General features: G+C 46.9%; 1 pseudogene; it reads left to right on the top strand.

Annotated features, from left to right (window-relative positions):
* The window catches only part of LOC129843311 (uncharacterized), a 19537-nt pseudogene extending 2127 nt beyond the window's left edge, over positions 1-17410 (top strand).
* Positions 17411-26203: the final 8793 nt, after the last annotated feature.

Consider the following 26203-nt stretch of genomic DNA (forward strand, 5'->3'; position numbering starts at 1 on the left):
ACCCTATTTCCTATATAGTGAACTACTATTGAGAAGGGCCCTATTTCCTATATAGTGAACTACTATTGAGAAGGGCCCTATTTCCTATATAGTGTACTACTATTGAGAAGGGCCCATATGTAGGGAATAGGGAATAGTGTTCCATTTGGGCTGCAGCCACAGTCGGTCTCTATATAACACCTTTCATACCAAGACGTTTTTTCACCAACTTTAGCATTCTGCCAACTTTAGCATCCCGCCAACTTTAGCATACCGCCAACTTTAGCATCCCAACTTTAGCATCCTGCCAATTTTAGCATCCTGCCAACTGTAGCATCCCGCCAACTTTAGCATCCCATCAACTTTAGCATACCGCCAACTTTAGCATCCCAACTTTAGCATCCTGCCAATTTTAGCATCCTGCCAACTTTAGCATCCCGCCAACTTTAGCATCCCATCAACTTTAGCATCCTGCCAACTTTAGCATCCCGCCAACATTAGCATCCCGCCAACTTTAGCATTCTGCCAACTTTAGCATCCCGCCAACTTTAGCATCCCAACTTTAGCATCCTGCCAACTTTAGCATCCTGCCAACTTTAGGATCCCACCAACTTTAGCATCCCGCCAACTTTAGCATCCCGCCAACTTTAGCATCCTGTCAACTTTTTGCCTACAAATATTCACACCCCTTGACTTTTTCCACATTTTGTTGTGTTACAAAGTGGGATTAAAATGGATTTCATTGTATTTTTTTTGTCAACGATCTAAACAAAAATACTCTGTAATGCCAAAGTGGAAGAAAAATTCTAAACTTTGTAAAATCAGGACATTGAAGAGGGAAAACAGGACATTGAGGAGGGAAAACAGGTAATTGAAGAGGGAAAACAGGTAATTGAAGAGGGAAAACAGGTAATTGAGGAGGGAAAACAGGTAATTGAAGAGGGAAAACAGGTTATTGAGGAGGGAAAACAGGTAATTGAAGAGGGAAAACAGGTAATTGAAGAGGGAAAACAGGTAATTGAGGAGGGAAAACAGGACATTGAGGAGGGAAAACAGGTTATTGAGGAGGGAAAACAGGTAATTGAGGAGGGAAAACAGGTTATTGAAGAGGGAAAACAGGTTATTGAAGAGGGAAAACAGGTTATTGAGGAGGGAAAACAGGTTATTGAAGAGGGAAAACAGGTCATTGAGGAGGGAAAACAGGACATTGAGGAGGGAAAACAGGTTATTGAGGAGGGAAAACAGGTAATTGAGGAGGGAAAACAGGTTATTGAAGAGGGAAAACAGGTTATTGAGGAGGGAAAACAGGTTATTGAAGAGGGAAAACAGGTCATTGAGGAGGGAAAACAGGTTATTGAGGAGGGAAAACAGGTTATTGAAGAAGAAAACAGGTCATTGAGGAGGGAAAACAGGTTGTTGAAGAGGGAAAACAGGTCATTGGGGAGGGAAAACAGGTTATTGAGGAGGGAAAACAGGTTATTGAGGAGGGAAAACAGGTTATTGAAGAGGGAAAACAGGTCATTGAGGAGGGAAAACAGGTTATTGAGGAGGGAAAACAGGTTATTGAAGTGGGAAAACAGGTAATTGAAGAGGAAAAACAGGTAATTGAAGAAGGAAAACAGGACATTGAGGAGGGAAATCAGGACATTGAGGAGGGAAAACAGGTCATTGAAGAGGGAAAACAGGTCATTGAGGAGGGAAAACAGGTTATTGAGGATGGAAAACAGGTTATTGAAGTGGGAAAACAGGTAATTGAAGAGGAAAAACAGGTAATTGAAGAGGGAAAACAGGACATTGAGGATGGAAAACAGGACATTGAGGAGGGAAAACAGGTCATTGAAGAGGGAAAACAGGTTATTGAGGAGGGAAAACAGGTTATTGAGGAGGGAAAACAGGTCATTGAGGAGTGAAAACAGGACATTGAGGAGGGAAAACAGGTCATTGAGGAGGGAAAACAGGTTATTGAGGATGGAAAACAGGTTATTGAAGTGGGAAAACAGGTAATTGAAGAGGAAAAACAGGTAATTGAAGAGGGAAAACAGGACATTGAGGATGGAAAACAGGACATTGAGGAGGGAAAACAGGTCATTAAAGAGGGAAAACAGGTTATTGAGGAGGGAAAACAGGTTATTGAGGAGGGAAAACAGGTCATTGAGGAGGGAAAACAGGACATTGAGGAGGGAAAACAGGTCATTGAAGAGGGAAAACAGGTCATTGAAGAGGGAAAACAGGTCATTGAGGAGGGAAAACAGGTCATTGAGGAGGGAAAACAGGTTATTGAGGAGGGAAAACAGGTTATTGAAGTGGGAAAACAGGTAATTGAAGAGGGAAAACAGGACATTGAAGTGGGAAAACAGGTAATTGAAGAGTGAAAACAGGTTATTGAGGAGGGAAAACAGGTTATTGAAGAGGGAAAACAGGTTATTGAGGAGGGAAAACAGGTTATTGAGGAGGGAAAACAGGTCATTGAGGAGGGAAAAAAGGACATTGAGGAGGGAAAACAGGTTATTGAAGTGGGAAAACAGGTAATTGAAGAGGGAAAACAGGACATTGAGGAGGGAAAACAGGACATTGAGGAGGGAAAACAGGTCATTGAAGAGGGAAAACAGGTTATTGAAGAGGGAAAACAGGACATTGAGGAGGGAAAACAGGACACTGAGGAGGGAAAACAGGTTATTGAGGAGGGAAAACAGGTCATTGAGGAGGGAAAACAGGACATTGAAGTGGGAAAACAGGTAATTGAAGAGTGAAAACAGGACATTGAGGAGGGAAAACAGGTTATTGAGGAGGGAAAACAGGTTATTGAGTAGGGAAAACAGGTAATTGACGAGGGAAAACAGGACATTGAGGAGGGAAAACAGGTTATTGAAGAGGGAAAACAGGTCATTGAAGAGGGAAAACAGGTCATTGAAGAGGGAAAACAGGTCAACAAATAACACAACTAATCACGTCTGTTTGCACTAGAAGTCAGTGTGGCTGGTATGTCTGTATTTAAAGAGATAGACAGAGGGATGGACAGAGACACATGACAGAGAGACAAGAGACAGACAGAGGGATGGACAGAGACACATGACAGAGAGACAGTTAAAGGGGGATTCAGGAGAAATAAGCATCTCTCTGATTGTGTACTTCTTAAACCTGGTGCAGGAACTTTTGCCCATAAACCCCTCTGCAGTGGAGAAGCCCTTACAGTCCTGTCACAGTGCCAACTCTCTCCTAAACACTCCACACTGCAGCACAGCAGCAACATCACAGTACCATTACAACCTGTACAGTTAATTTCAATGTCTTTTTTTCAATTGCACTTTCAGTTCTGTGGTTCAGCACTTTCCCAAGTGGCCAGGTCAGGTTAGACTACAGTGTGTGAGAAAGGTTAGTTTAACAAGGTTATATAAAATATATCCTATTACCTTCTGATACACACTACACCTTCTGATACACACTACACACTACACCTTCTGATACACACTACACCTTCTGATACACACTACACCTGCTGATACACACTACACCTTCTGATACACACTACACCTTCTGATACACACTACACCTTCTGATACACACTACACACTACACCTTCTGATACACACTACACCTTCTGATCCACACTATACCTTCTGATACACACTACACCTTCTGATACACACTACACCTTCTGATACACACTACACCTTCTGATACACACTACACCTTCTAATACACACTACACCTTCTGATACACACTACACCTTCTAATACACACTACACACTACACCTTCTGATACACACTACACACTACACCTTCTGATACACACTACACCTTCTGATACACACTACACACTACACCTTCTGATACACACTACACCTTCTAATACACACTACACCTTCTAATACACACTACACCTTCTGATACACACTACACACTACACCTTCTGATACACACTACACCTTCTAATACACACTACACCTTCTAATACACACTACACCTTCTGATACACACTACACACTACACCTTCTGATACACACTACACCTTCTGATACACACTACACCTTTTGATACACACTACACCTTCTGATACACACTACACCTTCTGATACACACTACACACTACACCTTCTGATACACACTACACACTACACCTTCTGATACACACTACACACTACACCTTCTGATACACACTAAACCTTCTGATACACACTACACCTTCTGATACACACTACACACTACACCTTCTGATACACACTACACCTTCTGATACACACTACACCTTCTGATACACACTACACACTACACCTTCTGATCCACACTACACCTTCTAATACACACTACACCTTCTAATACACACTACACCTTCTGATACACACTACACCTTCTGATACACACTACACACTACACCTGCTGATACACACTACACCTTCTAATACACACTACACCTTCTGATACACACTACACCTTCTGATACACACTACACCTTCTAATACACACTACACACTACACCTTCTGATACACACTACACCTTCTGATACACACTACACACTACACCTTCTAATACACACTACACCTTCTGATACACACTACACACTACACCTTCTAATACACACTACACCTTCTAATACACACTACACACTACACCTTCTGATACACACTACACCTTCTGATACACACTACACACTACACCTTCTGATACACACTACACACTACACCTTCTGATACACACTACACCTTCTGATACACACTACACACTACACCTTCTAATACACACTACACCTTCTGATACACACTACACACTACACCTTCTAATACACACTACACCTTCTGATACACACTACACCTTCTGATACACACTACACACTACACCTTCTAATACACACTACACCTTCTAATACACACTACACCTTCTGATACACACTACACACTACACCTTCTAATACACACTACACCTTCTAATACACACAACACCTTCTGATACACACTACACCTTCTGATACACACTACACACTACACCTTCTGATACACACTACACCTTCTGATACACACTACACACTACACCTTCTAATACACACTACACCTTCTGATACACACTACACCTTCTGATACACACTACACCTTCTGATACACACTACACCTTCTGATGCACACTACACACTACACCTTCTGATACACACTACACCTTCTGATACACACTACACCTTCTGATACACACTACACCTTCTGATACACACTACACCTTCTGATACACACTACACACTACACCTTCTGCTGCATAGTAAACTAGGAAACACAGGCACCATGGTAGAGGGTAGATGGTGATGAGGAGAAGACAGCTGTCCAGAACATCCCGTCTAACACGGAAGGTGCAGTGTGTTCTGGGAATCTGAGTTCCTCACGTATACTATAACGAACACTCTGAATCACACACAGAAACATAAAACACATTCATTCACAGCTACATATTCAAATATAGACCCATAAAAACACACCGACTAATACGGTCTAACGCCGTGTCCCCAGTGAACCCGTTTCATCTCCTTCAAAGCACATCCATCATAACCTTTCAGTTGAATTATTTATCACAACTTCCCAAGCCTTTCTCTACTCCTTCTCACACATTGCTGTTAGCAGCTTCATCTGCAAATGGGCCTCGAACCCCCCTATCTATATCTATCTATCTATCTATCTATCTATCTATCTATCTATCTATCTATCTATCTGTCTGTCTGTCTGTCTGTCTGTCTGTCTGTCTGTCTGTCTGTCTGTCTGTCTGTCTGTCTGTCTGTCTGTATATCTATCTATCTGTCTGTCTGTCTGTCTGTCTGTCTGTCTGTCTGTCTGTCTGTCTGTCTGTCTGTCTGTCTGTCTGTCTGTCTGTCTGTCTGTCTGTCTGTTTATCTATCTGTCTGTCTGTCTGTCTGTCTGTCTGTCTGTCTGTCTATATCTCTCTCTCTATCTATCTAATTATCTATCTATCTCTCTCTTTCTCTCTCTGTCCGTCCGTCCGTCCGTCTGTCAATATCGCTCCCCCACCCTCCAAATCAAATCAAATGTATTTATAAAGCCCTTCCTACATCAGCTGATATCTCAAAGTGCTGTACAGAAACCCAGCCTAAAACCCCAAACAGCAAGCAATGCAGGTGTAGAAGCACCCTTGATCTCGCTCTCTCTCGTCATCCCTAATTCCATCTTTCCTCCCATCACATATTTATCAAACACCCTCTTTCAGCAGTTTAAAAATGACTGGAGAGGTGTGGAAAGGAGAAGAGGAGAAATATGTCTTTCCAGTCCAATATCAAAGACATACTACTCGCAATGGACGTAACACTGAGAAACCTGAGCTTCAGTATAAAACAGTCAGATATCGCATTAAGAATATGCATTCATTGTGAATGAGACAGATGGCACGCAGAGCAATTTAAATGAGCTACTGATGTAACTCTATGTCACGCTATGCAAGTCTATGAAACTATATGTCACTCTATGTAACTCTATGCAAGTCTATGTAACTATATGTCACTCTATGTAACTCTATGTAACTCTACGCAAGTCTATGTAACTATATGCCACTCTATGTAACTCTATGCAAGTCTATGTAAACATATGTCACTCTATGTAACTCTATGCAAGTCTATGTAACTATATGTCACTCTATGTAACTCTATGCAAGTCTATGTAACTATATGTCACTCTATGTAACTCTATGCAAGTCTATGTAACTATATGCCACTCCATGCAAGTCTATGTAACTATATGTCCCTATATGTAACTCTATGTAACTCTACGCAAGTATATGTAACTATATGTCACTCTATGTAACTCTATGCAAGTCTATGTAACTATATGTCACTCTATGCAAGTCTATGTAACTATATGTCACTTTATGAAAGTCTATGTAACGCTATGCAAGTCTAAGTAACTCTATGTAAGAATACGTAACTATATGTCACTCTGTGCAAGTATATGTAACTCTATGTCACTCTATGCAAGTATATGTAACTCTATGTAAGTCTATGTAACTCTATGCAAGTATATGTAAGTCTATGCAAGTATATGCAAGTCTATGCAAGTCCATGCACCTCTATGTAAGTATATGTAACTCTATGCAAGTCTATGTAAGTCCATGCACCTCTAAGTAACTATATGTCACTCTATACAAGTATATGTAACTCTATGTCACTTTATGCAAGTATATGCAAGTCTATGTAACTCTATGTAAGTCTACGTAACTATATGTCACTCTATGCAAGTATATGTAACTCGATGTTACTCTATGCAAGTCTATGCAAGTATATGTAACTCCAAGTAAGTCTATGTAACTCTATGCAAGTACATGCAAGTATATGTAACTCCAAGTAAGTATATGTAACTCTATGCAAGTCTTTGTAAGTCTTTGTAACTCTATGTAAGGCTATGCAAGTCTATGTAACTCTATGTAAGTCTATGTAACTCTATGTAAGTATATGTAAGTCTATGGAACTCTATGTAAGTCTATGTAAGTATATGTAACTATGTGTAAATATATGTAAATCTATGTAACTCTATGTAACTCTATGTAAGTCTATGTAACTCTATGTAAGTATATGTAACTCTATGTAACTCTATGTAACTCTATGTAAGTATATGTAAATCTATGTAAGTCTATGTAACTCTATGTAAGTCTATGTAACTCTATGTAAGTCTATGTAAGTCTTTAAATGATATGAAGGACCTCCCTCTGGTCTCTCTCTCCATAGTGTGTCCTGTATTACAGTAGTCACATGGGATAGGTCCTATACTAAAGCAGATGTTAAAGAGGAGTGCAGAGCTTTTCTGCATCCATCTTTAGTCAGATAATATGGAATGTTATTCAATGTTGTCTCTGTAACCTCTGCTGAATGTTGAACTAAAGGATGCTGATGAACATGTACAAATAGACAGTGGCTGAGGATGGGGAGGAACCAGATGGACAACCAATGTGGCTGAGGCTGGGGAGGAACCAGATGGACAACCAATGAGTTAGGATGGGGAGGAACCAGATGGACAACCAATGTGGCTGAGGATGGGGAGGAACCAGATGGACAACCAATGAGTTAGGATGGGGAGGAACCAGATGGACCACCAGTGTGGCTGAGGATGGGGAGGAACCAGATGGACAACCAGTGTAGTTGAGGCTGGGGAGGAACCAGATGGACAACAGTGTGGTTGAGGATGGGGAGGAACCAGATGGACAACAGTGTGGCTGAGGATGGGGAGGAACCAGATGGACAACAGTGTGGCTGAGGATGGGGAGGAACCAGATGGACAACCAGTGTGGTTTAGGATGGGGAGGAACCAGATGGACAACCAGTGTGGTTGAGGATGGGGAGGAACCAGATGGACAACCAATGTGGTTGAGGATGGGGAGGAACCAGATGGACAACAGTGTGGCTGAGGATGGGGAGGAACCAGATGGACAACAGTGTGGCTGAGGATGGGGAGGAACCAGATGGACAACCAGTGTGGTTTAGGATGGGGAGGAACCAGATGGACAACCAGTGTGGTTGAGGATGGGGAGGAACCAGATGGACAACCAATGTGGCTGAGGATGGGGAGGAACCAGATGGACAACCAATGTGGCTGAGGCTGGGGAGGAACCAGATGGACAACCAATGTGGCTGAGGATGGGGAGGAACCAGGTGGACAACCAGTGTGGTTTAGGATGGGGAGGAACCAGATGGACAACCAATGTGGTTGAGGATGGGGAGGAACCAGATGGACAACCAATGTGGCTGAGGGTGGGGAGGAACCAGGTGGACAACCAGTGTGGTTTAGGATGGGGAGGAACCAGATGGACAACCAATGTGGCTGAGGATGGGAAGGAACCAGATGGACAACCAATGTGGCTGAGGATGGGGAGGAACCAGATGGACAACCAATGTGGCTGAGGATGGGGAGGAACCAGATGGACAACCAATGTGGCTGAGGATGGGGAGGAACCAGATGGACAACCAATGTGGCTGAGGATGGGGAGGAACCAGATGGACAACCAATGTGGCTGAGGATGGGGAGGAACCAGATGGACAACCAATGTGGCTGAGGATGGGGAGGAACCAGATGGACAACCAGTGTGGCTGAGGATGGGGAGGAACCAGATGGACAACCAGTGTGGTTGAGGATGGGGAGGAACCAGATGGACAACCAATGTGGCTGAGGATGGGGAGGAACCAGATGGACAACCAATGTGGCTGAGGCTGGGGAGGAACCAGATGGACAACCAATGTGGCTGAGGATGGGGAGGAACCAGATGGACAACTAATGTGGCTGAGGTTTGGGAGGAACCAGATGGACAACTAATGTGGCTGAGGATGGGGCGGAACCAGATGGACAACCAATGTGGCTGAGGATGGGGAGGAACCAGATGGACAACTAATGTGGCTGAGGCTGGGGATGGACTAGTCGGACAACAGTGAGGTAAAGGCTACACTGGTTGTCCATTACATTACACTACTACACTTTTCAACTAAACTAACAGCTTTCCCCAAAAGCTGGAAAAGTGAACAATCCAGAAGACTAGCTGCCATGCTGCTTGATGTCTTTACCGCTGGAGGAAATCCTCTTTAATCCTAACAAGAAGTCATGCATTGTTCCCTGCCGGGGCCTCCTGATAGATAACCTCTTTCAACATAGATGTAAGACACTCCAGGCCTCTTAGGGCCCCTCTGCTCACAATGGGGGGGGGGGGGATCTCCTGTTGGGAGAAACTGGAATGGAAGAATGGAAGGAGTGGAGCATGGAATTATTTCCATAACCAGAAGATTTAGGACTAAACCTAATGGATGGGGAGGAGTGGGGAGGGAGGGATGGTGGGAGGGAGAGGAGGTTGAGAGGGAGGGATGGAGAGACAGAGAGAGAGAGAGAGGGAGGGTGTGTGAGGGAGGGAGAGAGACAGAGAGAGAGAGAGAGAGACAGAGAGAGCGTGCGTGCGAGAGAGAGACAGAGAGAGAGAGAGCGCGTGCGAGAGAGAGAGAGAGAGGGAGGGTGTGTGAGGGAGGGAGGGAGAGAAAGAGAGTGGGGGTACTGGGGACAATAATGTTGGTCAAATCTGGCCAATCCAGGTCACAGAGAGACCAATCAGATGTCCAGTCAGATGTGCAGTTGGTCATTCTCTGGTCAATCAATTGTCGACTGGGACCGAACGTCAAAGGCTGCAGGGCCATGGGAATGAAAAGCAGTGACAACTAGTAACACAGACTTCAGTCTACTCTGCTATCCTGCTCCTGACAGAGAGAGGAGTGGTCTCTCCCACCTGTAACACAGACTTCAGTCTACTCTGTTATCCTGCAGCGGACAGAGAGAGGAGTGGACTCTCCCACCTGTAACACAGACTTCAGTCTACTCTGCTATCCTGCAGCGGAGAGAGAGAGAGGAGGGGTCTCTCCCACCTGTAACACAGACTTCAGTCTACTCTGCTATCCTGCAGCGGACAGAGAGAGGAGTGGACTCTCCCACCTGTAACACAGACTTCAGTCTACTCTGCTATCCTGCAGCGGACAGAGAGAGGGGTGGACTCTCCCACCTGTAACACGGACTTCAGTCTACTCTGCTATCCTGCAGCGGACAGAGAGAGGGGTGGACTCTCCCACCTGTAACACGGACTTCAGTCTACTCTGCTATCCTGCAGCGGACAGAGAGAGGAGTGGACTCTCCCACCTGTAACACAGACTTCAGTCTACTCTGTTATCCTGCAGCGGACAGAGGAGTGGACTCTCCCACCTGTAACACAGACTTCAGTCTACTCTGTTATCCTGCAGCGGACAGAGAGAGGAGTGGACTCTCCCACCTGTAACACAGACTTCAGTCTACTCTGCTATCCTGCAGCAGGCAGAGAGAGGAGTGGACTCTCCCACCTGTAACACAGACTTCAGTCTACTCTGTTATCCTGCAGCGGACAGAGAGAGGAGTGGACTCTCCCACCTGTAACACAGACTTCAGTCTACTCTGCTATCCTGCAGCAGGCAGAGAGAGGAGTGGACTCTCCCACCTGTAACACAGACTTCAGTCTACTCTGTTATCCTGCAGCGGACAGAGAGAGGAGTGGACTCTCCCACCTGTAACACAGACTTCAGTCTACACTGTTATCCTGCAGCGGACAGAGAGAGGAGTGGACTCTCCCACCTGTAACACAGACTTCAGTCTACTCTGCTATCCTGCAGCGGACAGAGAGAGGAGTGGACTCTCCCACCTGTAACACGGACATCAGTCTACTCTGCTATTCTGCAGCGGACACAGAGAGGAGTGGATTCTCCCACCTGTAACACGGACTTCAGTCTACTCTGCTATCCTGCAGCAGACAGAGAGAGAGTAGTGGACTCTCCCACCTGTAACACGGACAGAGAAAGGAGTGGACTCTCCCACCTGTAACACACACTTCAGTCTACTCTGCTATCCTGCAGCGGACAGAGAGAGGAGTGGACTCTCCCACCTGTAACACAGACGTCAGTCTACTCTGCTATCCTGCAGCGGACAGAGAGAGGAGTGGACTCTCCCACCTGTAACACAGACTTCAGTCTACTCTGCTATCCTGCAGCAGGCAGAGAGAGGAGTGGACTCTCCCACCTGTAACACAGACTTCAGTCTACTCTGTTATCCTGCAGCGGACAGAGAGAGGAGTGGACTCTCCCACCTGTAACACAGACTTCAGTCTACTCTGCTATCCTGCAGCGGACAGAGAGAGAGGAGTGGTCTCTCCCACCTGTAACACAGACTTCAGTCTACTCTGTTATCCTGCAGCGGACAGAGAGAGGAGTGGACTCTCCCACCTGTAACACAGACTTCAGTCTACTCTGCTATCCTGCAGCGGACAGAGAGAGGAGTGGACTCTCCCACCTGTAACACGGACTTCAGTCTACTCTGCTATCCTGCAGCGGACAGAGAGAGGAGTGGACTCTCCCACCTGTAACACAGACTTCAGTCTACTCTGCTATCCTGCAGCGGACAGAGAGAGTGGACTCTCCCACCTGTAACACAGACTTCAGTCTACTCTGTTATCCTGCAGCGGACAGAGAGAGGGGTGGACTCTCCCACCTGTAACACGGACTTCAGTCTACTCTGCTATCCTGCAGCGGACAGAGAGAGAGGAGTGGACTCTCTCACCTGTAACACGGACAGAGAAAGGAGTGGACTCTCCCACCTGTAACACGGACAGAGAGAGGGGTGGACTCTCCCACCTGTAACACGGACAGAGAGAGGGGTGGACTCTCCCACCTGTAACACGGACAGAGAGAGGGGTGGACTCTCCCACCTGTAACACGGACAGAGAAAGGAGTGGACTCTCCCACCTGTAACACAGACTTCAGTCTACTCTGCTATCCTGCAGCGGACAGAGAGAGAGAGGAGTGGACTCTCTCACCTGTAACACAGACTTCAGTCTACTCTGCTATCCTGCAGCGGACAGAGAGAGAGGAGTGGACTCTCTCACCTGTAACACAGACTTCAGTCTACTCTGTTATCCTGCAGCGGACAGAGAGAGGAGTGGACTCTCCCACCTGTAACACAGACTTCAGTCTACTCTGCTATCCTGCAGCGGACAGAGAGAGGAGTGGACTCTCCCACCTGTAACACAGACTTCAGTCTACTCTGCTATCCTGCAGCGGACAGAGAAGGAGTGGACTCTCTCACCTGTAACACAGACTTCAGTCTACTCTGCTATCCTGCAGCGGACAGAGAGAGGAGTGGACTCTCCCACCTGTAACACAGACTTCAGTCTACTCTGCTATCCTGCAGCAGACAGAGAGAGGAGTGGACTCTCTCACCTGTAACACAGACTGCAGTCTACTCTGCTATCCTGCAGCGGACAGAGAGAGGAGTGGACTCTCCCACCTGTAACACGGACTTCAGTCTACACTGTTATCCTGCAGCGGACAGAGAGAGGAGTGGACTCTCCCACCTGTAACACAGACTTCAGTCTACTCTGCTATCCTGCAGCGGACAGAGAGAGGAGTGGACTCTCCCACCTGTAACACGGACATCAGTCTACTCTGCTATTCTGCAGCGGACACAGAGAGGAGTGGATTCTCCCACCTGTAACACGGACTTCAGTCTACTCTGCTATCCTGCAGCAGACAGAGAGAGAGTAGTGGACTCTCCCACCTGTAACACGGACAGAGAAAGGAGTGGACTCTCCCACCTGTAACACACACTTCAGTCTACTCTGCTATCCTGCAGCGGACAGAGAGAGGAGTGGACTCTCCCACCTGTAACACAGACGTCAGTCTACTCTGCTATCCTGCAGCGGACAGAGAGAGGAGTGGACTCTCCCACCTGTAACACAGACTTCAGTCTACTCTGCTATCCTGCAGCGGACAGAGAGAGGAGTGGACTCTCCCACCTGTAACACAGACTTCAGTCTACTCTGCTATCCTGCAGAGGACAGAGAGAGGAGTGGTCTCTCCCACCTGTAACACAGACTTCAGTCTACTCTGCTATCCTGCAGCGGACAGAGAAGGAGTGGACTCTCTCACCTGTAACACAGACTTCAGTCTACTCTGCTATCCTGCAGCGGACAGAGAGAGGAGTGGACTCTCTCACCTGTAACACAGACTGCAGTCTACTCTGCTATCCTGCAGCGGACAGAGAGAGGAGTGGACTCTCCCACCTGTAACACAGACTGCAGTCTACTCTGCTATCCTGCAGCAGACAGAGAGAGGACTGGACTCTCCCACCTGTAACACAGACTTCAGTCTACTCTGCTATCCTGCAGCGGAGAGAGAGGAGTGGACTCTCCCACCTGTAACACAGACTTCAGTCTACTCTGCTATCCTGCAGCGGTGAGAGAGGAGTGGACTCTTCCACCTGTAACACAGACTTCAGTCTACTCTGCTATCCTGCAGCGGACAGAGAGAGGAGTGGACTCTCCCACCTGTAACACAGACTTCAGTCTACTCTGTTATCCTGCAGCGGAGAGAGAGGAGTGGACTCTCCCACCTGTAACACAGACTTCAGTCTACTCTGCTATCCTGCAGCAGACAGAGAGAGGAGTGGACTCTCCCACCTGTAACACAGACTTCAGTCTACTCTGCTATCCTGCAGCGGACAGAGAGAGGAGTGGACTCTCCCACCTGTAACACAGACTTCAGTCTACTCTGCTATCCTGCAGCGGACAGAGAGAGGAGTGGACTCTCCCACCTGTAACACAGACTTCAGTCTACTCTGCTATCCTGCAGCGGGGAGAGAGAGAGGAGTGGACTCTCCCACCTGTAACACGGACTTCAGTCTACTCTGTTATCCTGCAGCGGACAGAGAGAGGACTAGACTCTCCCACCTGTAACACAGACAGCAGTCTACTCTGTTATCCTGCAGCAGACAGAGAGAGAGGAGTGGACTCTCCCACCTGTAACACAGACTTCAGTCTACTCTGCTATCCTGCAGCGGGGAGAGAGAGAGGAGTGGACTCTCCCACCTGTAACACAGACTTCAGTCTACTCTGTTATCCTGCAGCGGACAGAGAGAGGACTGGACTCTCCCACCTGTAACACAGACTTCAGTCTACTCTGCTATCCTGCAGCGGACAGAGAGAGGAGGGGACTCTCCCACCTGTAACACAGACTTCAGTCTACTCTGCTATCCTGCAGCGGACAGAGAGAGGGGTGGACTCTCCCACCTGTAACACGGACTTCAGTCTACACTGCTATCCTGCAGCGGACAGAGAGAGGAGGGGACTCCCACCTGTAACACAGACTTCAGTCTACTCTGCTATCCTGCAGCGGACAGAGAGAGGAGGGGACTCCCACCTGTAACACAGACTTCAGTCTACTCTGTTATCCTGCAGCGGACAGAGAGAGGAGTGGACTCTCCCACCTGTAACACAGACTTCAGTCTACTCTGCTATCCTGCAGCGGACAGAGAGAGGAGTGGACTCTCTCACCTGTAACACAGACTTCAGTCTACTCTGCTATCCTGCAGCAGACAGAGAGAGAGGAGAGGACTCTCCCACCTGTAACACAGACTTCAGTCTACTCTGTTATCCTGCAGCGGACAGAGAGAGGAGTGGACTCTCCCACCTGTAACACAGACTTCAGTCTACTCTGCTATCCTGCAGCGGACAGAGAGAGGAGAGGACTCTCCCACCTGTAACACAGACTTCAGTCTACTCTGCTATCCTGCAGCGGACAGAGAGAGGAGAGGACTCTCCCACCTGTAACACAGACTGCAGTCTACTCTGCTATCCTGCAGCAGACAGAGAGAGAGGAGTGGACTCTGCCACCTGTAACACAGACTGCAGTCTACTCTGCTATCCTGCAGCAGACAGAGAGAGAGGAGTGGACTCTCCCACCTGTAACACAGACTTCAGTCTACTCTGCTATCCTGCAGCGGGGAGAGAGAGAGGAGTGGACTCTCCCACCTGTAACACAGACTTCAGTCTACTCTGTTATCCTGCAGCGGACAGAGAGAGGACTGGACTCTCCCACCTGTAACACAGACTGCAGTCTACTCTGCTATCCTGCAGCGGACAGAGAGAGGAGTGGACTCTCCCACCTGTAACACGGACTTCAGTCTACTCTGCTATCCTGCAGCGGACAGAGAGAGGAGGGGACTCCCACCTGTAACACAGACTTCAGTCTACTCTGCTATCCTGCAGCGGACAGAGAGAGGGGTGGACTCTCCCACCTGTAACACGGACTTCAGTCTACACTGCTATCCTGCAGCGGACAGAGAGAGGAGGGGACTCCCACCTGTAACACAGACTTCAGTCTACTCTGCTATCCTGCAGCGGACAGAGAGAGGAGGGGACTCCCACCTGTAACACAGACTTCAGTCTACTCTGTTATCCTGCAGCGGACAGAGAGAGGAGTGGACTCTCCCACCTGTAACACAGACTTCAGTCTACTCTGCTATCCTGCAGCGGACAGAGAGAGGAGTGGACTCTCTCACCTGTAACACAGACTTCAGTCTACTCTGCTATCCTGCAGCGGACAGAGAGAGGAGTGGACTCTCTCACCTGTAACACAGACTTCAGTCTACTCTGCTATCCTGCAGCAGACAGAGAGAGAGGAGAGGACTCTCCCACCTGTAACACAGACTTCAGTCTACTCTGTTATCCTGCAGCGGACAGAGAGAGGAGTGGACTCTCCCACCTGTAACACAGACTTCAGTCTACTCTGCTATCCTGCAGCGCACAGACAGAGGAGTGGACTCTCCCACCTGTAACACGGACTTCAGTCTACTCTGCTATCCTGCAGCGGACAGAGAGAGGAGGGGTCTCTCCCACCTGTAACACAGACTTCAGTCTACTCTGCTATCCTGCAGAGGACAGAGAGAGGAGTGGACTCTCCCACCTGTAACACGGACTTCAGTCTACTCTGCTATCCTGCAGCGGACAGAGAGAGGAGTGGACTCTCCCACCTGTAACACAGACTTCAGTCTACTCTGTTATCCTGCAGCGGAGAGAGAGGAGTGGACTCTCCCACCTGTAACACAGACTTCAGTCTACTCTGTTATCCTGCAGCGGACAGAGAGAGGAGTGGACTCTCCCACCTGTAACACAGACTTCAGTCTACTCTGCTATCCTGCAGCGCACAGACAGAGGAGTGGACTCTCCCACCTGTAACACGGACTTCAGTCTACTCTGCTATCCTGCAGCGGACAGAGAGAGGAGGGGTCTCTCCCACCTGTAACACAGACTTCAGTCTACTCTGCTATCCTGCAGAGGACAGAGAGAGGAGTGGACTCTCCCACCTGTAACACGGACTTCAGTCTACTCTGCTATCCTGCAGCGGACAGAGAGAGGAGTGGACTCTCCCACCTGTAACACAGACTTCAGTCTACTCTGCTATCCTGCAGCGGGGAGAGAGGAGTGGACTCTTCCACCTGTAACACAGACTTCAGTCTACTCTGCTATCCTGCAGCGGACAGAGAGAGGAGTGGACTCTCCCACCTGTAACACAGACTTCAGTCTACTCTGTTATCCTGCAGCGGAGAGAGAGGAGTGGACTCTCCCACCTGTAACACAGACTTCAGTCTACTCTGCTATCCTGCAGCGGGGAGAGAGAGAGGAGTGGACTCTCCCACCTGTAACACGGACTTCAGTCTACTCTGTTATCCTGCAGCGGACAGAGAGAGGACTGGACTCTCCCACCTGTAACACAGACTGCAGTCTACTCTGTTATCCTGCAGCAGACAGAGAGAGAGGAGTGGACTCTCCCACCTGTAACACAGACTTCAGTCTACTCTGCTATCCTGCAGCGGACAGAGAGAGGAGGGGACTCTCCCACCTGTAACACAGACTTCAGTCTACTCTGCTATCCTGCAGAGGACAGAGAGAGGAGTGGACTCTCCCACCTGTAACACAGACTTCAGTCTACTCTGCTATCCTGCAGCGGACAGAGAGAGGAGTGGACTCTCCCACCTGTAACACAGACTTCAGTCTATTCTGTTATCCTGCAGCGGACAGCGAGAGGAGTGGACTCTTCCACCTGCAGGATGCTCTTCACAGATGAATAACCAGGACATGGCTGGTTCAAAAATAGCACCCTATTCCCTATATAGTCCACTACATTTGACCAGAGCTCTATGAGTCCTGGTCATAAAGAGTTCTATGAGTCCTGGTCATAAAGAGTTCTATGAGTCCTGGTCATAAAGAGCTCTATGAGTCCTGGTCATAAAGAGCTCTATGAGTCCTGGTCATAAAGAGTTCTATGAGTCCTGGTCATAAAGAGTTCTATGAGTCCTGGTCATGAAGAGTTCTATGAGTCCTGGTCATAAAGAGTTCTATGAGTCCTGGTCATAAAGAGTTCTATGAGTCCTGGTCATAAAGAGTTCTATGAGTCCTGGTCATAAAGAGTTCTATGAGTCCTGGTCATAAAGAGTTCTATGAGTCCTGGTCATAAAGAGTTCTATGAGTCCTGGTCATAAAGAGTTCTATGAGTCCTGGTCATAAAGAGTTCTATGAGTCCTGGTCATAAAGAGCTCTATAAGTCCTGGTCATAAAGAGTTCTATGAGTCCTGGTCATAAAGAGTTCTATGAGTCCTGGTCATAAAGAGTTCTATGAGTCCTGGTCATAAAGAGTTCTATGAGTCCTGGTCATAAAGAGTTCTATGAGTCCTGGTCATAAAGAGTTCTATGAGTCCTGGTTATAAAGAGTTCTATGAGTCATTACATTTACATTTACATTACATTTAAGTAATTTAGCAGACGCTCTTATCCAGAGTGACTTACAAATTGGTGCATTCACCTTATGACATCCAGTAGAACAGCCATTTTACAATAGTGCATCTAAATCTTTTAAGGGGGGGTGGGGGGGAAGCCTGTCACTCCATATCACTCCATGGCACTCCATATCACTCCATGTCACCCCATATCACCACATATCACTCCATATCACTCCATATCACCCCAATATTACTCCATATCACTCCATGTCACCCCATATCACCCCAATATCACTCCATATCACCCCATATCACTCCATATCACCCCAATATCACTACATATCACTCCATATCACCCCATATCACCCCAATATCACTCCAAATCACTCCATATCACCCCATATCACTCCATATCACCCCAATATCACTCCATATCACTCCATATCACCCCAATATCACTCCATATCACTCCATATCAATCCATATCACCCAATATCACCCCATATCACTCCATATAACTCCATGTCAATCCATATCACTCCATATCACTCCATGTCACCCCATATCACTACATATCACTCCATATCACTCCATATCACCCCATATCACCCCAATATCACTCCATATCACTCCATGTCACCCCATATCACTCTATATCGCCCCAATATCACTCCATATCACTCCATATCACCCCAATATCACTCCATATCAATCCATATCACCCAATATCACCCAATATCACTCCAAATCACCCCATATCACTCCATGTCAATCCAAAGCCACTGGTCTGTACAGAGCAATGTACCAGTCAGACTTACATGCTGCAATACAGTACATTGGAGCAGCCTGACAGAGGTGTGTGTGTGTGTGTGTGTGTGTGTGTGTGTGTGTGTGTGTGTGTGTGTGTGTGTGTGTGTGTGTGTGTGTGTGTGTGTGTGTGTGTGTGTGTGTGTGTGTGTGTGTGTGTGTGTGTGTGTGTGTGTGTGTGTGTGTGTGTGTGTGTGTGTAGCGTAGCGTAGCGTAGCGTAGTGTAGTGTAGTGTAGTGTAGGCTGACAGAGGGGGTTGTCCCGACTAAGAGCATCCCTGTGGGATCCTGCTACAGATCTTAGCTCCGCCCAGCAGGACACCTGACCCATATACACAACAACACAGCAATGATACCACCACATACCCTCTGACATACATTACTATTACATGTATGGTAGAGGATAGTGATAAGTTGTGGTATTATTTTAATAATATCGTATGGTAGAGGACAGTGATATGTTGTGGTATTATTTTAATAGTATTGTATGGTAGAGGATAGTGATATGTTGTGGTGTTATTTTAATAATATTGTATGGTAGAGGATAGTGATATGTTGTGGTATTATTTTAATAGTATTGTATGGTAGAGGATAGTGATATGTTGTGGTGTTATTTTAATAATATTGTATGGTAGAGGATAGTGATATGTTGTGGTATTATTTTAATAATAATGTATGGTAGAGGATAGTGATGTGTTGTGGAATTATTTTAATAATGATGTCGGGTAGAAAATATACAGCTAAAATAAACATATTATGAAGTCCAAAAGGCACCAGATTGTAGGAATGACCCAGAAACCTATTTTAATTGTCCTAATCTTAATGAAATACATTGATGTGAATCATACTGCCATAAACACAAGCCTGGTATTTCAGTGTGAACGTGATGAAACTGGATGTTTAGTGAAGGTGTATTTCAGTGTGAACGTGATGAAACTGGGTGTTTAGTGAAGGTGTATTTCAGTGTGAACGTGATGAAATGGGATGTTTAGTGAAGGTGTATTTCAGTGTGAACGTGATGAAACTGGATGTTTAGTGAAGGTGTATTTCAGTGTGAACGTGATGAAACTGGATGTTAGTGAAGGTGTATTTCAGTGTGAACGTGATGAAACTGGGTGTTTAGTGAAGGTGTATTTCAGTGTGAACGTGATGAAACCCGATGTTTAGTGAAGGTGTACTCTCTCTCTCTCTCCCTCCCTCCCTCCCTCCCTCCCTCCCTCCCTCCCTCCCTCCCTCCCTCCCTCCCTCCCTCCCCCCTCTCCCTCCCTCCCTCCCCCCCTCCCTCCCTTCCTCCCTCCCTCCCTCCCTCCCTGTCTCTCTCTCTCTAGAAGAAAGAGATGAGATTTGTATCAGTGTGTCTAAAACATGGAGATAGCTACAGTATGAATGTACGTGAAATCAGCTGTCAGGCAAAACCAAATTATGCAAAAAGATCCTAGGCTGAGGTGTAGGGGATTTAACAAAGGTAACACGTTTTAAATGTTTCCAACGTAACCTTAACAACCCTGACGACTGTGTCGGCTTTAACTAACGTTTCATCTCACCTGAGGATAACCAGAAAACATCAAAACATTCACACTGACAACCTGCATATTATCTCACCATCTGGTCCTCTACTCAAAAAGACAACATCAACATTCACTTTTCAATCGTATCGCCATCTTACATCCACCATCTTACATTCACCATCTCACATCCACCATCTCACATCCACCATCTTACATCCACCATCTCACATCCACCATCTCACATCCACCATCTTACATCCACCATCTCACATCCACCATCTCACATCCACCATCTCACATCCACCATCTCACATCCACCATCTCACATCCACCATCTAGCATCCACCATCTAGCATCCACCATCTCACATCCACCATCTAGCATCCACCATCTCACATCCACCATCTAGCATCCACCATCTCACATCCACCATCTCACATCCACCATCTAACATCCACCATCTAGCATCCACCATCTCACATCCACCATCTCACATCCACCATCTCACATCCACCATCTTACATCCACCATTTCACATCCACCATCTCACATCCACCATCTCACATCCACCATCTAGCATCCACCATCTCACATCCACCATCTCACATCCACCATCTCACATCCACCATCTCACATCCACCATCTCACATCCACCATCTAGCATCCACCATCTCACATCCACCATCTAGCATCCACCATCTTACATCCACCATCTCACATCCACCATCTCACATCACCATCTTACATCAACCATCTAGCATCCACCATCTCACATCCACCATCTCACATCCACCATCTCACATCCACCATCTCACATCCACCATCTCACATCCACCATCTCACATCCACCATCTCACATCCACCATCTAGCATCCACCATCTCACATCCACCATCTCACATCCACCATCTCACATCCACCATCTCACATCCACCATCTCACATCCACCATCTCACATCCACCATCTAGCATCCACCATCTAGCATCCACCATCTAGCATCCACCATCTTACATCCACCATCTCACATCCACCATCTCACATCACCATCTTACATCAACCATCTAGCATCCACCATCTAACATCCACCATCTCACATCCACCATCTCACATCACCATCTTACATCAACCATCTAGCATCCACCATCTCACATCCACCATCTCACATCCACCATCTCACATCCACCATCTCACATCCACCATCTCACATCCACCATCTCACATCCACCATCTAGCATCCACCATCTCACATCCACCATCTCACATCCACCATCTCACATCCACCATCTCACATCCACCATCTAGCATCCACCATCTCACATCCACCATCTAGCATCCACCATCTCACATCCACCATCTCACATCCACCATCTCACATCCACCATCTTACATCCACCATCTCACATCACCATCTAGCATCAACCATCTAGCATCCACCATCTAACATCCACCATCTCACATCCACCATCTTACATCCACCATCTCACATCCACCATCTCACATCCACCATCTTACATCCACCATCTCACATCCACCATCTCACATCCACCATCTCACATCCACCATCTCACATCCACCATCTAGCATCCACCATCTCACATCCACCATCTAGCATCCACCATCTCACATCCACCATCTCACATCCACCATCTCACATCCACCATTTCACATCCACCATCTCACATCCACCATCTAGCATCCACCATCTCACATCCACCATCTCACATCCACCATCTCACATCCACCATCTCACATCCACCATCTCACATCACCATCTCACATCCACCATCTCACATCCACCATCTCACATCCACCATCTCACATCCAGGCCAACGTGAAGTTATGAAAGCAGAGGCGACTCACAAAAACGAGGTACAGACGTGAAACCACAGAACGGCTTGGTGTGTGTGTGTGTGTGTGTGTGTGTGTGTGTGTGTGTGTGTGTGTGTGTGTGTGTGTGTGTGTGTGTGTGTGTGTGTGTGTGTGTGTGTGCGCGCGCGTGTGCGCGTGTGTGTGTGTGCGCGCGTGTGTGTGTGTGTGTGTGTCTGTGAGTGTGTAGCAGCATCCGTGGGAGAAGGAAGGCTTGTCTTGTCTAATCTCTTCAGTCATCTCTTCAAGCTCATTGGCTGAAGCTCAGTCACGGGAAATAACCTCCAGCCTCTTAGCAGGGGCCCCGGGGCCCATTACAATGCTGTGGAGGAGCTGGTGGTATCGCCACGGTAACTAAAGCAGTGAGCACCTCTGAATCACACAGAGAACAACTCTTGAGATGTTCACTTCTACGGACTTCTAAGGACCAAAACGTAAACAGTTACACTGCTGTTATACGAAGGCAAGTCTTGTCAAATCTCTTCAAACCCACTGGCTGAAGCTCAGTCACACTTCACACTACTGTTGGACATTGAATAGAGCTAGAAGCCCTCTAAACATTGAATAGAGCTAGAAGCCCTCTAGACATTGAATAGAGCTAGAAGCCCTCTAAACATTGATGAATAGAGCTAGAAGCCATCTAGGCATTGAATAGAGCTAGAAGCCCTCTAGACATTGAATAGAGCTAGAAGCCCTCTAGGCATTGAATAGAGCTAGAAGCCCTCTAGGCATTGAATAGAGCTAGAAGCCCTCTAAACATTGATGAATAGAGCTAGAAGCCCTCTAGACATTGAATAGAGCTAGAAGCCCTCTAGACATTGAATAGAGCTAGAAGCCCTCTAGACATTGAATAGAGCTAGAAGCCCTCTAGACATTGAATAGAGCTAGAAGCCCTCTAGACATTGAATAGAGCTAGAAGCCCTCTAGACATTGAATAGAGCTAGAAGCCCTCTAGACATTGAATAGAGCTAGAAGCCCTCTAGACATTGAATAGAGCTAGAAGCCCTCTAGACATTGAATAGAGCTAGAAGCCCTCTAGGCATTGAATAGAGCTAGAAGCCCTCTAGACATTGAATAGAGCTAGAAGCCCTCTAGGCATTGACTAGAGCTAGAAGCCCTCTAGACATTGAATAGAGCTAGAAGCCCTCTAAACATTGAATAGAGCTAGAAGCTCTCTAAACATTGAATAGAGCTAGAAGCCCTCTAGACATTGAATAGAGCTAGAAGCCCTCTAGACATTGAATAGAGCTAGAAGCCCTCTAGACATTAAACACTGTCTCAGCCACCCCTGGGATATTTGCTCCATGGCCATTAAGAATGATACGTCCTATTCCTACCAAGGTCGAGACACTCAAACACCAAACACATCTAAATATGGGGCAGAATCACCTGGATTTAGACTGAGTGAGTCCCGAACTAACATGTAATCTCACCTAAGGCTACAAAACAAAAGTCACTCTTGAAACTCTCAATCTTAAACCTCTGTGTAACCACCAAACACATGTAAATACATGGACATCTTAGGCCTCTGTGTAACCACCTAACACATGTAAATACATGGACATCTTAGACCTCTGTGTAACCACCTAACACATGTAAATACATGGGCATCTTAGGCCTCTGTGTAACCACCAAACACATGTAAATACATGGGCAGCTCTGATGGAAAACAAAACGAGCTGAATTTAGATTGAGGGAGCTGTGAATCTATCAGGTAATTTCCATCACAGGAGCAAGGAAAAGGCTTGTGGGTCTGATTCAGGGTTATTTGGGACACTGACAATCAGCCTGGGAAGGACACAGGTGGTCGACAGACGGTGAGATACACTGAATGAAACATGAGCAATAGACCAAGTATGTCCCCCAAAAGGCACCCTATTCCCCCAAGGCTGTGTCCCCAAATGACACCCTATTCCCTGTAGAATGCATTACTTTTTGATCAGGGATCCACATTTGAGAAAAGACACAACAAAGTGACACAGATTTTGGCCCCAAATCACAGAAGCAGAGAAATTCAAAGAAACAAAAGCTGTGATGATGCAGTTTCATTGAAATCACTGAACCAAAGACCATCCTGGAAAGTCCCGGAACAAGCAGCAAACATGACCCTCCTCTTGATGCTAAAGGTGCAGACGACTAGAATAGAATAGACGTGTGGACTAGACAACCAAGTAGTCCTAGTGGACTGACCCCCTGTCTGTCTGTGGCTGATGTCTCCAGACCTCTGGCCCTCCTGACCCCCTGTCTGTCTGTCTGTGGCTGATGTCTCCGGACCTCTGGCCCTCCTGACCCCCTGTCTGTCTGTGGCTGATGTCTCCAGACCTCTGGCCCTCCTGACCTCTTGGTCTCTGGTACAGGAAGTAACCATCAGCTGGACATACAGCCTGACTGCTGTCAATCTACCAGGAATAGCTGGCTGTCCTCCTCTCTTCACTGTCAAACTACCAGGAATAGCTGGCTGTCCTCCTCTCTCTTCACTGTCAAACTACCAGGAATAGCTGGCTGTCCTCCTCTCTCTTCACTGTCAAACTACCAGGAATAGCTGGCTGTCCTCCTCTCTCTTCACTGTCAAACTACCAGGAATAGCTGGCTGTCCACCTCTCTTCACTGTAAAACTACCAGGAATAGCTGGCTGTCCTCCTCTCTCTTCACTGTAAAACTACCAGGAATAGCTGGCTGTCCTCCTCTCTCTTCACTGTCAAACTACCAGGAATAGCTGGCTGTCCTCCTCTCTCTTCACTGTCAAACTACCAGGAATAGCTGGCTGTCCACCTCTCTTCACTGTAAAACTACCAGGAATAGCTGGCTGTCCTCCTCTCTCTTCACTATCAAACTACCAGGAATAGCTGGCTGTCCTCCTCTCTCTTCACTGTCAAACTACCAGGAATAGCTGGCTGTCCTCCTCTCTCTTCACTGTCAAACTACCAGGAATAGCTGGCTGTCCACCTCTCTCTTCACTGTCAAACTACCAGGAATAGCTGGCTGTCCTCCTCTCTCTTCACTGTCAAACTACCAGGAATAGCTGGCTGTCCACCTCTCTCTTCACTGTCAAACTACCAGGAATAGCTGGCTGTCCTCCTCTCTTCACTGTCAAACTACCAGGAATAGCTGGCTGTCCTCCTCTCTTCACTGTCAAACTACCAGGAATAGCTGGCTGTCCACCTCTCTCTTCACTGTCAAACTACCAGGAATAGCTGGCTGTCCTCCTCTCTCTTCACTGTCAAACTACCAGGAATAGCTGGCTGTCCTCCTCTCTCTTCACTGTCAAACTACCAGGAATAGCTGGCTGTCCACCTCTCTCTTCACTGTCAAACTACCAGGAATAGCTGGCTGTCCTCCTCTCTCTTCACTGTCAAACTACCAGGAATAGCTGGCTGTCCACCTCTCTCTTCACTGTCAAACTACCAGGAATAGCTGGCTGTCCACCTCTCTCTTCACTGTCAAACTACCAGGAATAGCTGGCTGTCCACCTCTCTCTTCACTGTCAAACTACCAGGAATAGCTGGCTGTCCACCTCTCTCTTCACTGTCAAACTACCAGGAATAGCTGGCTGTCCTCCTCTCTCTTCACTGTCAAACTACCAGGAATAGCTGGCTGTCCTCCTCTCTTCACTGTCAAACAACCCCCCAGACCCCACCTCTCTGCCACTGACTCAGCTAGTCTCCACAAACTCTGGTCAAGTAGCCTGTCTTCAGGTCTCCTTGACTGACCTGTGACAGGGTTTCCACACCACCAGGGCCGACTCAAAGCCTCCTCAGTCCCATGGTGCATTGCTGTAGTGTCAGACTTGACGTGAGGCTTGACAACGTCAGCAAAAAAGGCCTGAGTTTATTCTTTCATATACTGTAATATCAGCTGGTTTGGGGTTTGGGGTTCACAAACTTTTTCCAAACTACACTGTGAATGTTTAAATGATGTATTCAATATAGACAAAAAAAATACTATAATGTCTGTGTGTTATTAGT

The sequence above is a fragment of the Salvelinus fontinalis genome, unplaced genomic scaffold (assembly GCF_029448725.1).
Source record: "Salvelinus fontinalis isolate EN_2023a unplaced genomic scaffold, ASM2944872v1 scaffold_0111, whole genome shotgun sequence".
Classification (NCBI taxonomy): Eukaryota; Metazoa; Chordata; class Actinopteri; order Salmoniformes; family Salmonidae; genus Salvelinus; species Salvelinus fontinalis.